The following is a 16,156-nucleotide window of genomic DNA, read 5'->3' as shown; positions in this document are numbered from 1 at the left end:
TTAGTATTTGGATCATTTTATAATTGATCTTGGATATGATATTCAGATTTAATTAGATTAGGATAATTAAGAAGAGTTTCATATTTTTAAGAGTTTATCAAATTAGTTAGTTTAATTGGATTGAGATTTGGGAGACCTCACATATAAAAAGATGAGAGCCCTATGTAGAAAGCAGATTGGAGTTGGACGCTTGATTATTCTTGTTTTTTGGTTAATTTCCAATAATTTTCTATTACTTTCCAGTATTTTCTTTGAATTTTATATTTTTCTTTAGATAATTTATAGTGGGTAGATTTTCTTATAAATCGGGCCCTCCTGATTTACATCACTAACCAACCTAGGTCATTGTTAGTAGAGCTGCAAATAGGCCTACTCAAACACTAGCTCAGTTGTTCAAGCTATACTAAGTTCATGTGAACTATGTTTAAGCTTTCAATTTGAATATAGTATAAAAATACTCTCATATAGATTTGAGCTCTTGATTTATTAATTAAATTACCCTTCTTGTTTTTTCTGCCATTAAATAGACTTTAGGAAACCCTCGTTTGAATCCCATGGTTCTTCTCCCCTCAATGGCTTAAAGATTGACCAAATGCATAAGAGCTTGTCAATCTCATGTTGGTTGCCATTAGCTAGAGTGACAACAAGAGCTCTCTCTCTCTCTCTCTCTCTCTCTCTCTCTCTCCTAATCGGTTCTAGTCTTCCCTATTTTCTAAAATTAGGCTTTTGCTTTTTTTGGGCATGAACCTTGAATGTGCAATTGCTTCTCAGTTTAAGATTTAATAATGGAGAAAAATCATGAATTGAAAATATTTTTTCGTATTTTTTGATTGGTTGAAATGAATAGGATGAACTAAACTAGTTGCTTGAATGAGATGTTGAAGATGATGAAGAAGCAAAGTTTTTACAGAAAATGATCGTATTGTACTGTAAAAATGGTATGTTTCCCTAAAAAACCCACAATTTGCCAAAATTTGCTCGATGACCAAAAGTGCAATAGTTGAATGTAAAAGCACCATTTTAACCTTCACATGTATGAATTTCCTCCAGATATGCAATTTTTCTCTCAAATATGTACCTAAGTATTGCATCCAAGATCTATAAGAGACTTTGTCATTGATTGTTGACCTAGAAAATAAAGGATTTTAGAAAAAAAACAAAAAAGAATAAAAAAATTAGATAGAAATAGATTTTTAATGACACCTGATTCACTGAAAAATGATTAACGAACACTAAGATACAACCCCAACAATGTTCCTAAAACAAGAGATGAACATATGAGTTATGTCTATCCTAACTAATTTATACTATTTTTTGACCATCGGTGCCAAAAAATTAAAAAATAAAAACAAAAACAAAGATAGATCAGGGTGTTATCTTTCTAATGTCATAAAGACCACATTGATCTGACAAACGGTTAGAAAAAAAGTCCTCTGAAAGATAGACTATTCGGTTGTTCCTATTTGCAGAGCATATTTTTGTTTTGATCTTAGAACTAAAAAATGAGAACCCTAGATGAGTTTTTGGTTGACTCAAAACAGTAAAATTATAGGCTTGTGTCTTAGCTTTCTAATGACTGTAAAAATGCATATCTTTTACTTTGGATTAGAGATATATAGATCTAAGAATAAAGATTGTTTTGTAGAAAATATGCAATTTTTTTTATATATACGTGGATTTCCTCATATATATGTGAAGCTTCTTTTATATATGTGGATTTCCTCATAAACATGCAATTTTCTCATATATATGTAGATTTTCTCTTAAACATGCAAATTTCTTCCTAAATATATGTGAAGTTCCTCTTATATGTGGATTTCCTCCTAAACATGTGAAATCCACATATATATGAGGAACTTTGTATATATTTAGGAGGAAATTCATATATACAAATATGAGAACAAAGATTGCTTTTGTTGTTTTTGGGCATGAGACTTGAATGTGCAATTGCTTCTCAGTTTAAGATTTAATACAACAACAACAACTACGACTTCATCCCAAAACAATTGGGGTCGGCGATATGAACCAACAAAGAAAATCATTCTGGGTCTTCCACATGAATCCTTCTCCTCCAATCATTTCTATTCAATGCCATGTCCTCGGTGAGGTTCAAAGCCTTCATATCCTTTCCTATCATCTCCATCCAAGTCTTCCTAGGAATACCTCGACCTCTTTTAACTAATATATTTTTCCATTTCTCCATCCTTCTAATTGGAGCATCATTAGGCCTTCGTCGAATATGTCCAAACCACCGTAAACGATTCTCTCTCATCTTATTTTCAATGGGTGCAACGCCTACCTTCTTACGTATCTCCTCGTTCTGAATCTTATCTTTTATTGTATTTTCACACATCCATCTAAGCATACGCATCTCAGCTACACTCATTTTTGGAATATGATGTCTTTTGGCAGCCCAACATTCCCTACCATATAGTAAAGCGGGCCTAATAGTCGTCCTATAAAACTTTTCCTTCAACTGCAATGGCATTCTACGATCGCACAACACTCCAATTGCACTTTTCCATTTCATCCACCCAATCTTTATCCTATGATTTACATCTCTATCAATTTCTCCATACTTTTGATTGATAGATCTTAAATATTTGAAAAAATCATCCACCGCTATTTCTTGCTCACCAAGCTTCACTACACTCCCATCACTACTTCGTTGCTTACTAAACCGACATTCCTTATATTCTGTCTTACTCTTACTCAACTTAAAACCTCTTGCTTCCAATGTCTGTCTCCATAATTCTAACTTAGCATTAACCCCAGCTCTAGACTCATCAATCAAAACAATATCATCAGCAAACAACATACACCACGACACATTTTCTTGAATTGATCTCGTAAGCTCATCCATCACTATAGCAAATATGAAAGGGCTTAAAGCAAATCCTTGATGTAACCCAACCGTTATAGGAAAATTGGTTGTCACCCCTCCACAAGTGCGAATATTGGTTACTTCTCCTTCATACATATCCTTAATTATACTAATGTACTTGAGAGAAACACCTTTCTTCATCATTGTCCACTAGAGAACGTCCCTAGGTACTCTATCATATGCCTTCTCCAAATCAATAAAAAACATGTGCAAATCTTTGTTCCTCTCTCTATTTCTCTCAATAAGTTGTCTAAGAAGATGTATAGCTTCCATAGTTGATCTTCCAGTAAAACCAAATTGATTCTCCGATATCATGACAACCTTCTTCAACCTAGACTCAATCACCCTCTCCCGAAGTTTCATAGTATGACTCATGAGTTTTATACCACGATAGTTTGTGAAATCTTGTATATCACCCTTATTCTTATATAGAGGCACCAAAGTACTCTTCCTCCACTCATTAGGCATCTTATTTGTCCGCCAAATCTTGTTAAAAAGATTTGTCAACCATTCTAAACCTTTCTCTTCCAAGCATTTCCAAGCCTCAATAGGTATACCATCTGGGCCAACTACCCTTCTTGATTTCATTTTCTTCAAAGCCTTTGCAATTTCTTTCTTTTGAATCTTGTGCATGAAGTCACGATTCATCTCATGAAAAGGAATGGACAAGTCTCCAAGATCCTGAGCATGACTTCTATTAAATAGCTTATCAAGAAAAGCAGTTGGCATTTGTGATTGGTTCTAAACTAGTTGCTTCAATGAGATGTTGAAGATCATGAAGAAGCAAAGTTTGTAAGGAAAATAATCATTCTATATAGTAAACATTATTGTTTATCTAAAAAAACCCATAAATTGCCAAAATCTGCCTGATCATCAAAAGTGCTATTAGTCGAATATAAAAGCACCATTTTAACCTTCACATGTGTTTCCTTTAGACATGCAAATTTTCTCCCAAATATGTGCCTAAGTATTGCATCCAGGATCTATGACAAACTTTGTCATTAATTTTTAACTCAAAAAATAAAGAATTTCAAAAAAAAAAATTAAAATGAATAAAAAATTAGACATAAATACCTTTTCAACCCTGCTTCACTAGAAAATGACTAATGAGCACTAAGATACAACCCCCATAGTGTTCCTAAAATAGGAGATAAACAGACAAGTTATGCCTATTCTAATTATTCTATACTATTTTTCAGCCACCTGTGCCAAAAATTTAGAAAAATAATAAAGCGGACAAAAATAGATCAGAGCGTTAGCTTTCTAATACCATAAAAATTACCTCGATCTGATCAGTTGTTGAAAAAAAAAAGTCCTCTAAAAGATAGATTGTTTGGTTGTTCTTGTCTGCAGAGCATATTTTTGTTCTGATTTTAGAACTAAAAAATGAGAACCCTAGATGGGTTTTTGGTCCTAACTAAAAGAGTGAGAACCCTAGATGGGTTTTTGGTCTTAACTAAAAGAATGAGAACCTTAGATGGTTTTTTAGTTTTGACTCAAAAAATGTGAACCCTAGATGGGTTTTGCTTCTGACTCAAAACGGTAAAGTTATAGGCCTATGTCTCAGCTTTCCAATGACTGTAAAAATGTATGTTTTTTATTTTGGATCAGAGAGATACAAAATCTGAGAACAAAGATTGTCTTGTAGAAAATATGCAAATTTCCTCATATATATGCGAAGTTCCTCTTATATATGTGATTTTGTTTATAAACATGTGAATTTTCTTATATATATGTAGATTTTCTCCTAAAAATATGAATTTTCTCTTAAATATATGTGAAGTTTTTCTTATATATATGGATTTCTTCTTAAACATGTGAAATTCACATATATAAGAGGAACTTTGCATTTATTTAGAAGAAAATTCATGTATATTTAAGAGAAAATTCATATGTTTACGAAGAAATCCGCATATATAGGATGAACTTCTTTGCATATATTTAAGAGAAAATTTGCATATATATGAAAAAATTCAAATGTTTAAGAGGAAATCCATATATATGATGAAATTTACATATTCACATATTTTAGGAGAAAATTCATATATATATATATATGTGTGTGTGTATGTGTGTGTGTGTGTGTGTGTGTGTGTGAAAATATGCCTATGTAAGAAGAACTTATATATATATATATATATATATATATATATATATATATGAGAAAATTTGTATATTCAAATATTTTTTGTAAAATAGTCCTTGTTCTCAAATATGTATCTCTGTGATCCGATGTTGAAAAATTGCATTTTATAGTCATTGGAAAGCTGAGACAAGCTTATAAGTTTATTATTTTGAGTCAGAACTGAAAATCCCTCTAGATCAGAACAAAAACATATTCTGCAAACAAGAATAACCGAACAATCTATGTTTCAGAATACTTTTCTTCCCAACTGCTCATCAGATAAAGATGATCCTTGTGGCGTTGGAAAACTAACGGCCCAATCTGTTTTTGTTTTTATTATTTTTCTAGATTTCTAGAACAAGTGGACGAAAAATAGTATAAAATAATCAGGATAGGCACAACTATGCTTATTCATCTCCTATTTTAAGAATGCTTTCGGAGATGTATATTATAGTCTGTTCATCATTTTTCAATGAATTGGGTACCATTGAAAAAATATTTTTTGTCTAGTTTCTTTGTTTGTTTTTGTGTTTTTCTAAAATCCTTCATTTTCTTTGTTGAAAATCAGTGACAAAGTTTGTTATAGATCTTAGATGCAATACTTAGGCATATATTTGGGAGAAAACTTGCATATCTGGAGAAATGCATACATGTGAAGGTTGAAATGATCCTTTTACATCCGAGCATTTGTGGTTTTGGTTATCGGGTGAATTTTGGCAAATTATGGGATTTTTAAAAAAACACATCATTTTTACCGTACAGTACGGTCATTTTTCATAGTTTTTATGTGCATGGCTTGTGCACGGTTATTTCTTGAATATATGAATTGTAATACAAGGATGCAAGAATACCTAAAGCAGAAAGAGATGTAAAACAAGAAGATTCAAATCCAATTTATCAAGATCTACATGGTTTGGGTCTTGATCCAATGTTACAAGAAGAAGAACCACATGAGCCACACGTTGAAGAGAGTTCATACATTGAGAAGAGTCCCCATGTTGAGAAGAGTACTATCTTATCTAATGTAGTAAGAATTGTACAAAAAAAAAGATTGTAAGGAGCCTTATGAAAGATTGAGAAACTTCCCATATGGTATATTGAGAAATCTCCCATGTTCATAATTCTTGTAACATGTTAGTATAAATAATATATATTTGTCCTCTCTTAAAAAATTGTTAAGAGAGAGAAGTTTCACCATGGATTGCATAGAGACCCTCAAAGTAAATCCAAAATATATTTTTGTTGACAAAGAATTAAACCATCTTGTGAATGTGCAGTTTTTATATTCAAAATATAATGAAGAAATCCAAGATACTTCACTACAAATTTAGACCCAAGTTTTACAATAAGCTTTTCAATATAATTACTACAACTTTTTGCTATAATACATCTACACAAATAGGAATGGATATAGTAATCTATTTTGACTTTTTTTTAGAGAAAAATGTTGGGAGATTGCCTTGAATTGCTATTTAGATTTGGTAAATGGTAACTATTTAGATTTTTTTTAAAAACAGCTCATTGCATAGAGATCCTCAAAGTAATTCCAAAATATATTTTTGTTGACAAAGAATTAAATAATCATGTGAATCTGCAGTTTCTATACTCAAAATATAATGAAGAAGATACCTCACCACAAATTTAGACCCAAGTTTAACAATAAGCTTTTCAATATAATTACTACAGCTTCTTGTTATAATAATGTCATTTACATAAACATGAACGAATGCAGTAATCTATCTTGACTTTTTTTTTAGAGAAGAACATTTGGGGGTTGCCTCAAATTGCTATTTAGATTTGGTAAATGGTAACTATTTAGATTTTCAAAAATAAACTCATTGCTTAGATACCCTAAAAATAAATCCAAAATATATTTTTGTTGACAAAGAATTAAACCATCATGTGAATGTGCAGTTCTATACTCAAAATATAATGAAGAAATCCTAGATACTTCACGACAACTGTAGACCCAAGTTTAACAATAAGCTTTTCAATATAATTACTACAACTTCTTGTTATAATAATGTCATCTACACAAACATGAATGAATATTGTAATCTATCTTGACTTTTTTTTGAGAGAATGTTGGTGAATTGTCTCGAATTGTTATTAATAATAAAAGGTCAATTAAATCTGATCACCCATAAGGTAGCCAATCTGGTGGCTTATCCTTCCAAAACATAAAATTACAAGACTCCGAAAACCGAAGGATATAACCCATGGCAGCAAAGGGTTACAAGAAATAAAATCTAAAATAAATGAACTAGACAAAGATAATGCTGAAGATAAATTTCCATGTCCCTCATGAGCTGCTACAAGCACACTGCACCAACGACTACTATTGAACACCACCTGAACATGTGTCCCTCCTGAAGCCTCATTGAAAAAGTGACAATACTCATTCTCTATGAGTTTGCTACCATGTAGTCATTTTATGCTCCCAATAAATATAAATCTCTACTAGTCATAGGCTGCAAAAAAACCCAGATCTAAATCTCTAAGTGGGGATTCTTTCTTGACTTAAAAACAAAGCGTGAGGTATTGGTCCTAGCCCCTCTGGAACCAAGTGAGGGGAAGAAAAAACTAAGCATAGAAAACAAAGCCCATACAGCTTGCTTGAACCCATACAAAGCTTTTTTCAAGTTTGCAAACATAATTTGAAATTTTAAAATCTTCAAACCTTGGAAGCTGACTCATATAAATCTCTTTATAAATAAACATGTAAAAAAGGCATTTTGAATGTCCAAATATTTATTTTCTCAATTTCTATTGATGGCTATAGACAAAACTAATCTAATGGTTGTCGGCTTAACCATTGGATTAAACATTTTTAAATAATCTATCATTTTTTGTTGACTATATCCTTTAGCAACAAGTTAAGCTTTATAACTTTTCAGAGTTTCATCTACCTTTAGTTTTGAACACTGATTTAAATCCAACAATATATTGAGCCAACCAAGAAGGAACTAAAGACCATGTTTGATTTTGGATAAGAGCGTCATATCATTTTTTTATAGCCTATTACCATTTTGGACTCTGATATGATTCCTTAAAATTTAACTGGTTTGGTATCCTGATGTAAAACTATAAGAAGAGCTATTAGAATAATATATTTGGTGTTGTGATAAACTTTTGGTTTCTACATCTCATATTGTACGTATCCTAATAACCATGGGATGTGTTATGCTTGACTGAACTAAAATAGGCTAAGGTGATGACTCGATGTTACTAGATGATTGGAAACTTAACTCAAGTAGGCTAAGAGGTTGGGAAGACTCATGTTGATTTTCACTAGGTTCTTTTATAGGACTAACAACAAGTGTAGAAGAGGATGTTGAGAAACTTAATTCATGCTGTTCAACATGGATAGACATATGACTAATAAAAATAAGAGAAGAAGAAACAACAATTATTTTTTATTGATTTAGACGACTAAACATTTTTTTAAAGAAAAAACTATTTTCATAAAAATGACAAGAAATAATTTTTTTAAAGAAATGTTCAAATAGTAATAACCATGTTTCTATGGGGCATAACTTGTAAAAACGCTTCATCTAACTTGCAATCAAGCTTATATTTTCTATAAGTTCTAAGACAGGGTTAACAGACACTACCAAAATTTTTAAGGAAGCAATACTCATGTTGAGTTTTAAACATGTTAATTGGAATGGAGACTCCATTGAAATCACTTTTATGGGCATTCTATTGATCAAATATACTACAATACTAAAAGTGTATGTTTAGTATTTTGATGAGATGTTAGCTTAAATAATCATAGTTAACCCAATATCAATGATATGTCTATGTCTTCATGGTTCATCCCATTCTGTTCATGAGTGTATGGACAAGTGATTTTGTGCTCTATTCTATTTTCATTGAAAAAATTCGACACTAATTGATATTCACCTTCCCAATCAAAATAAAAATATTTAATTTTTTACCCAATCATATTTTCATCATCCATCTTAAAAGACTGAAAAGCCTAAAGTACATCTGATTTATTTTTAAGTATATATATCTAGAGGTACTTAGAAAATACATCAATGATAAACTTAATGTTTATATCCATCACACTCATGACTAGGGTAGGACCCTACACATTAGAGTAAACGATTTCCAATGGTGCCTGCACAAGATTAGAAGTATGAAAAAAATGGTTATGACTTTTGCCATTTCAACATGCATCACACACATGATTTAAGAATAACTTATCAAAAGGTAAAACCATGTTTGTAATAATTTGTTGAAATGTTTTTAAAGAGGGATTTCCAAATATTTTAAGACATTGATCAATTGAAACCTTTTTTCCACTAAGAGCCATTTTGTTCTCAAGCACTAACTTCATCTTGTATAGCCCATCTTTATTCGTTCCTCTAACAAGAATCTTCCTTGTGTGTCTATCTTCAACACAACAAAACTCGAGATGGAACTAAAAAAATATCATTATCTCTCGTAAACCATTGAACAAATAACAAATTTTTAGTTATCTTAGGCACATGCAAAATATCTTTCAACTCAAATCTATCAAGAAATTGAAAAGAACCAATGGTTTGAATATTCAAACCTGATCCATCACTAATTTTTATTACTTCTAGCTCTTGATATATTGACCAAGGTTGCTAGGTTGAGAAAAGAAAATGGAAAATGAGACTTTCTAAAATCCATGTGTATAGACTTCTTATGTTGCGTTGCTCTTGATTTGGGATATCAGTTGTCATCCTAAAATGAGTAACACATGTGGTCATAATTAAGGTGTGACATTACATGCTTGTGGGCTAACATTTTTTTCATGTGACAAATTAGTACACTGATGACACTAACCTGCTATGTGCCTTTGGGATCACATATCTAACAAATAGGCTTGTGTGCATGATTATAGGGTAATGTTTTAGTAATGGTGCCATTATGTACAAACAAGTTTGGATCTCTTATGTGCAAGTTGTTTTGATCCAAACCGACCTCATGGATGGATTCAACATATTCAAAATAGCTGGAATCAGATTTTGAATTATGTTTTTTCCATGAAAAACATTATTCATGACCCCAAGAAAGTATCATGCATTGCAGGTCATCGATTTTTGAAGGCTTATAAAATCCTACCTACATGATTCAAAAGCCAACGTCCACTAAGTAAAATATGTCTATAACGTTGGTTTTATAAAAACAACCAAAAATATAAAAAATGAAAAAAAGGGGCATTCATAAGTAACATTACATGCACTACAAGAAAGCAAAAAAAAAACTAAATCAAGCAATAAAAGCAAAAAGCTTAGTTGTCCGGAACACTCTTCCTCGAGTTTGGATTCAAATCCAAATATTAATATTAATATTTAAAGTTTGTTAAACAAGCAATTAATTCTAATAGCCTTGTCCTCTAACACAACCGTTCTCATTGTAAACTTATAAAGTTTTCTTGCATGACAAAATGTTTTTTACCCTACAAAAGACTTTCTCAAAAGACTGTTAATAAGAAAAGGTTATTTTGCCAAAAAAAAAGGTTATATTTTGAGTGAAATAAACTGTTTGGCGACATGAAACAAAATATTGCAATGCTCGAGTTCATCCATCTCTTTTCTTCCTATACTCGCAAGCTGTAAGCCATGGAAAGGGTCGTTAAATGTAGCCTTAAGTCTCCTCCCGAGATGCACCACCTGAGTTTCTCGCTTTCCACGACCCCACACCCCAACCGATAAAATTACATCTCTCTCTCTCTCTCTCTCTCTCTCTCTCTCTCTCTCTCTCTCTCTCTCTCTCTCTCTCTCTCACTCATATGAAATCGATGGTAAAGAGAGAGAAACACCACTCTCTTAAAATCTTGTTCATGTTCACCCTCATGATGATGAGCAAGGCAAACAGCATTGGGGTGAACTGGGGTAAGATGGCAACCCACCAACTGCCTCCAACTCTTGTGGTGCAGATGCTCAAAGAAAATGGGTTCAAGAAGGTGAAACTGTTCGATGCAGATGAAAGGACCATGAGGGCACTCGCGGGGTCGGGTATAGAGGTGATGCTAGCCATCCCAAACTACATGCTGCAGGACCTGAGTGAGGATTATGGGCTTGCAGAGGATTGGGTTGCAGAGAACGTCACCAGATTCATCCATAGCGTTGGTGTTAACATCAAGTACGGTAACGATTCTATGACAACCTTATGTTGTATTGCTTGATTGCTCTTGTTTTTTCTTTTTTTCCTACTTTATTTCTTGGTTTCTTTTCTTTTTCAAAATTCTTGTGTAATTAATATCTTTCATAGACACCAATCTTCTGAATTTTAGAAATAGAGCCATGGTGAGGTTCTTGTGGGTGTTTAATGCCTATATTTTTCTCATGGTCAAGAATATTGGTCTTTGACATTTTTCCAATTTACTGCGTTTCAAACACTGAAGCATTAACAACTGTTGTACTTTTTTCTTTTTTCATGTTTAGCAATTTCTTTCACTATATATTAAGCGATAAGCTCAATTTTATTGTTCTTTAGTTTTCTGTTTGGATGTCTCTGGCCTTCTTTGGATTCTTGGGGGGGTTTCTTGCTCGTATATCAGTATTATTGGTCTAAAGGTTATGAATGTCAACCCACACTGATTGTCTTTTTGAAAATTCAATAATCCTCCAGTTTCTATTTCAAAAATAGAAAAGAAAAATTAATGTGTCTTTTGGTATATGACTAATTGACATGGAGGTACAGGTGTCCATACAGTAACTAGGATTCCAGGAGTTAAGGGTGGATTTGCAGTTTTTTCTTTCTTCTGTTTGGAAGCCGATGATGGAGAAGAGGTGAAGAGTGATAGGAGTGGAGAAGAAAACGGGTGATAATGCTGGAGTCGTCAACTACATCTTTGCGAAAATGTAGTTGAAAATGGTCAATCTTCACTTGCTTCTTCACTCTCAATGCCATTCCTCATCGCCCAGATCGGGATTCCCAAACACCTGTGGATGTAGGTAGATTCATTTAATTCCAAACAGAGCCTAAGAAAACTAGAAGTTCAGTTAATATCTTTTTTTTTTTCATTTGTGTGAAAGATGGCCGCTCCTGAGGATATTCTGATCATTTCCAGGAAAAGTGGATTACAAGTGCATCGTTATTGTGGTTTGACGAAGTATTGGCTCACGTACTGCTGACATTAAAACATATTTGAACCGTGTACTCTTTCATAATCTAGAGATGTGTGTATTTGCTGATTTCATTTTGTACTACAGTTAATGTTATTAAGAAAAGCTAATCTGTAAGGATACACTATTTCATCAGCTACTGTAGTCGGAAGTCTGACTCGGATCTGCATATGGTATCAATGAGTTGAAATGAGCAATATGTTATTGCTCTTTCTTTTTTTAAGTGAAGATATGATCTACATGGTCTGTTTGGTGGGGATCAGCTTTTGAACGATCGAAATCCAGCTTGTGTACTTGTTTTGGTAACGACTTGAAAACAATATTTTCTTCAAAAAAACATGATCCAAAGATCGATTTCTGACAAATTGACTATGTTGAACCAGTGTGACAAATATCCCGAGATTTACGAAAATCTTGCGAAAATATTGCAAGAAATTGACTGAAAGTTTAAAACGGCAATTTCTCTCGAGATTTTCAAAATATCGCAAGAATTATGAAAAAACATAAATACCGTGATTTAAACACGATATTTACGTTTTAAAAGGTTATTTATCACAAAAAATCATGTATTTTTATTTTTAAATAATTTTTTTTTAAATATTTTCTTATAAAAAACCTTTTTTATATTTTAAAATTTATTTTTTTATTGCCGAGATTTTGCAGAAAAATGTGAGATTTATGGAATTTTTTCAATTTCTTGCCAGTTTTAATTTGAAAAACAAGAAATTGCAGATAAAATCATTTGTCACATATGTGTTGAACACATATGCAGGGTCAGATTGAGTCAAAAGAACTTCCGCCTATGAGTTTCAACTCGTTTATACCGTAAGCATATCTGAACCAAAGACTTTATCCTATCGTAGTCACTTCAAAAACACGAGTTATCCTATGAGTCCATGACCGTTTCTGTTCATACATTTATAATCTTGCTTTTTTTTTTCTTCCTTCTCATGGTTTCATTTGTCACCAAAGGGTAGGGGTTGAATTGCAAGAAGGAAACAGTTTGTCAAACTTATTAACGGTGTGCCGTTTACATGTACCAGGTATGTTGCAGTAGGCAATGAACCATTCTTGCAAGCATACAATGGCACCTTTGTCAATGTAACCCTGCCGGCCCTCCAAAACATACAAGAAGCCCTCAACAAAGCCAACCTAGGCACCCATATCAAGGCTACCGTCCCCATCAATGCTGACATCTATAATTCTCCAGCTTCCAATCCGGTACCCTCTGCTGGTGAGTTTCGACCAGAGGACCGCGACACCGTGCTCCAAATCATTCAATACTTATCAGAAAATGATGCACCTTTCACCGTGAACATCTACCCTTTTCTGAGTCTATATGGCAATCCATATTTTCCAGTGGATTTTGCCTTCTTTGATGGCAACGCAAAGCCCATACAAGATGGTGACGCACTTTACACCAATGTCTTTGATGCTAATCTTGACACTCTTATATGGTCATTAAGGAAAGCTGGCCATCCGGACATGCATATTCTGGTTGGAGAAGTAGGCTGGCCAACTGATGGTGACAAGAATGCAAATGTTATGTATGCACAGAGGTTCAACCAGGGGCTGATTCACCATGTTATGAGTGGCAAAGGGACACCCCTCAGGCCTGGCTCAATCAAAGTTTACCTCTTTAGCCTCATAGATGAGAATGGGAAGAGCATTGCACCTGGAGCTTTCGAACGACATTGGGGCCTCTTTGAGTATGACGGAAAACCAAAGTATCAGTTGGATATCTCCGGCCACCAAGAGAACAAGGCTCTAGTAAGTGCAGCAGATGTGGAGTACCTGCCTAGGAGGTGGTGTGTCTTGAATCCAGAAGAAAAGGACTCGATGAACGTGGTCCATGCCATAGAATATGCATGCAGCCATGCTGACTGCACTGCCCTTGGATACGGGTCTTCATGCAACCATTTGGGCTTACCTGGGAACGCTTCTTATGCATTTAACATGTATTATCAGATGCGGAATCAGCATAGTAGTGATTGTGATTTCTCTGAGCTTGCACTCGTAACTGACCAGGACCCCTCTGATACAGATTGCCGGTTTCCAGTTATGTTAGCATATGGATCAGCAACAGCACAAGAGAGAAGTCTGACTGGAGCACTGCTAGGTTTGCTAGGAGTCTCCATCATCTCTATGATTACAGTTCATGAGATGCATCTGTAGCCACATGATGATAGAGATTTACAGTTGATATGAAGAGTAAAATTTTCCTGGTACCAATAGAAAATGTTACAAAAGTTTAGCAGTGAAATGTCTACTTTGGAACAAACCACTATTGAATTCAAAGCAACTGCTCTGCATATTATAAAACAATACTTGGTCTCATATTATCCTCTTCTTTATGCATGTACTGATCATGCTCGAAAAACAAAAAAAAACAGTACAGGAATAAGCTCCCTTCTGCAGAGTGCTATATGATTTAAAAAAGGTTCATTGATACCACTTGCAGCAAACTTTGAATGCCAATTTTGGACTGCAGGGGGGAAGTACTGATATCTGAATCAACTCTTGAAGATGCAGAAACAAGTTCTACCCAATTCTGTAAGCAGGCAATGTGCACAGACATAAAGAAGCCCGACATTAGGCGGAGTGTTATTTAAGCATTTTTCAAGAATATTATGATAGTTCAATATTCTGGTGGATGCCATTAGCAATGTGTAATAGCAAAAAGTTCATCGCTTGGTAACATAGAGATTTAAAGATGGATATAAGCAAGAACCAAAAGAGACATAATTTATGTCATCTAAGCAGAACTGAGAAATGGTATACGTAATGGAATATAAAAAGTACAAAGTACAAAGTACAAACCTAATGTGAATTATTAGAGTGATTTCAGAACTATCAAAAGAGACCAAGTAATTATCAAACTTGATATTCAACTACGTCACATGTATACAGTTGTCAAGACAGGGATATGGCCATCTTTATGGAGTTTCCCATTATTGCTAGTTTACAAAGGAATACAATGCTGTTGTAAAAATGGAGTATCCATGTCATATAAAAGATTCAAAGGTATGAGATCAATAGACATGAAGATCACAATTCATTTGGTACATCACATGCTCTGGATCAAGCCATTGGAATGCTTACAATATGCTTTTAGATCACTATGCATGCAGGATCAAACCCTCCAATTTATGGAGGCACCTTGGCACCCAAAGTGGCCCAAATCAAAGCGTCTTGCTACTAATGGTTCATGACCATCAAGCCCTATGGATCAAATCATTACTGATGCTTCTGGAAAAACAAAAGTTACTTTTGAGATAGCATAACCCCAGCATCACCTCTGAAATCTGTTTCCCTAAATCACTTATCTGTGCATCCTCGGAGCATTATGTACTTTCTCATGCTTTCATCACGCATCAAACTTTTAAGTCACGAGTGAAAATTGTTAGGTCATACATATAACAATTGCATTAGGCTTATCAGAGCTCTTACATTGAAACCTTTTTCCATAAATAAGAGTAGTCAACACGTCTTGGAGCACCATTAGAGTGGCACAGATTTCGAAAGCTACACAATGACAATCTGGTGTCGAACTATCAGAAGTGTTATTCTTACTCATTTATCAGCAAAGGAGTATCTCAGCTCAGGTTATTAAATTTTTGTTTCACTTGAGAAGACATGTAAAAGGATCCAAGAAAAATTCAACAAAAGTCAAAAAGATAACACATCAGGTGAAATGGGCAGCCATTGTTCAACAAGGAAGAATGTCATAAATTTGAATCCCAAATTTACTCATATATAAACCCTAGGACAATGCATATTGCTTTCAATATCAGTTAATAAACAGTTTCTCCACAATCCACCTTTAACTGTTCTTGTTGCCTTCCTATGCTAGCACCTTTGACGCAATGTGTAACATAATATCATTGTTAAACACATCTTAACACAAAATTTCCCATTGTAAAATAGTATATAGCCCAGGAAACAAGTAGAGAAAGAAAACAGGCAATAAATATGGAAATGTAAAGACATGTAGAATCAAACATGAATGTTTCGCAATTGGCACTATATAGAAAAAAT

The 16,156-nt window shown here is 33.7% G+C and overlaps 1 pseudogene; it reads left to right on the top strand.

Annotated features, from left to right (window-relative positions):
- Positions 1-10,788: 10,788 nt before the first annotated feature.
- LOC149815886 (glucan endo-1,3-beta-glucosidase 8 pseudogene) lies at positions 10,789-14,293 on the top strand (annotated as a pseudogene).
- Positions 14,294-16,156: the final 1,863 nt, after the last annotated feature.

This window comes from Nuphar pumila, chromosome 15, assembly GCF_984573655.1.
Source record: "Nuphar pumila chromosome 15, dmNupPumi1.hap1.1, whole genome shotgun sequence".
In the NCBI taxonomy this organism is placed as follows: Eukaryota; Viridiplantae; Streptophyta; class Magnoliopsida; order Nymphaeales; family Nymphaeaceae; genus Nuphar; species Nuphar pumila.
This window is presented reverse-complemented; position numbering and strand designations above follow the sequence as displayed.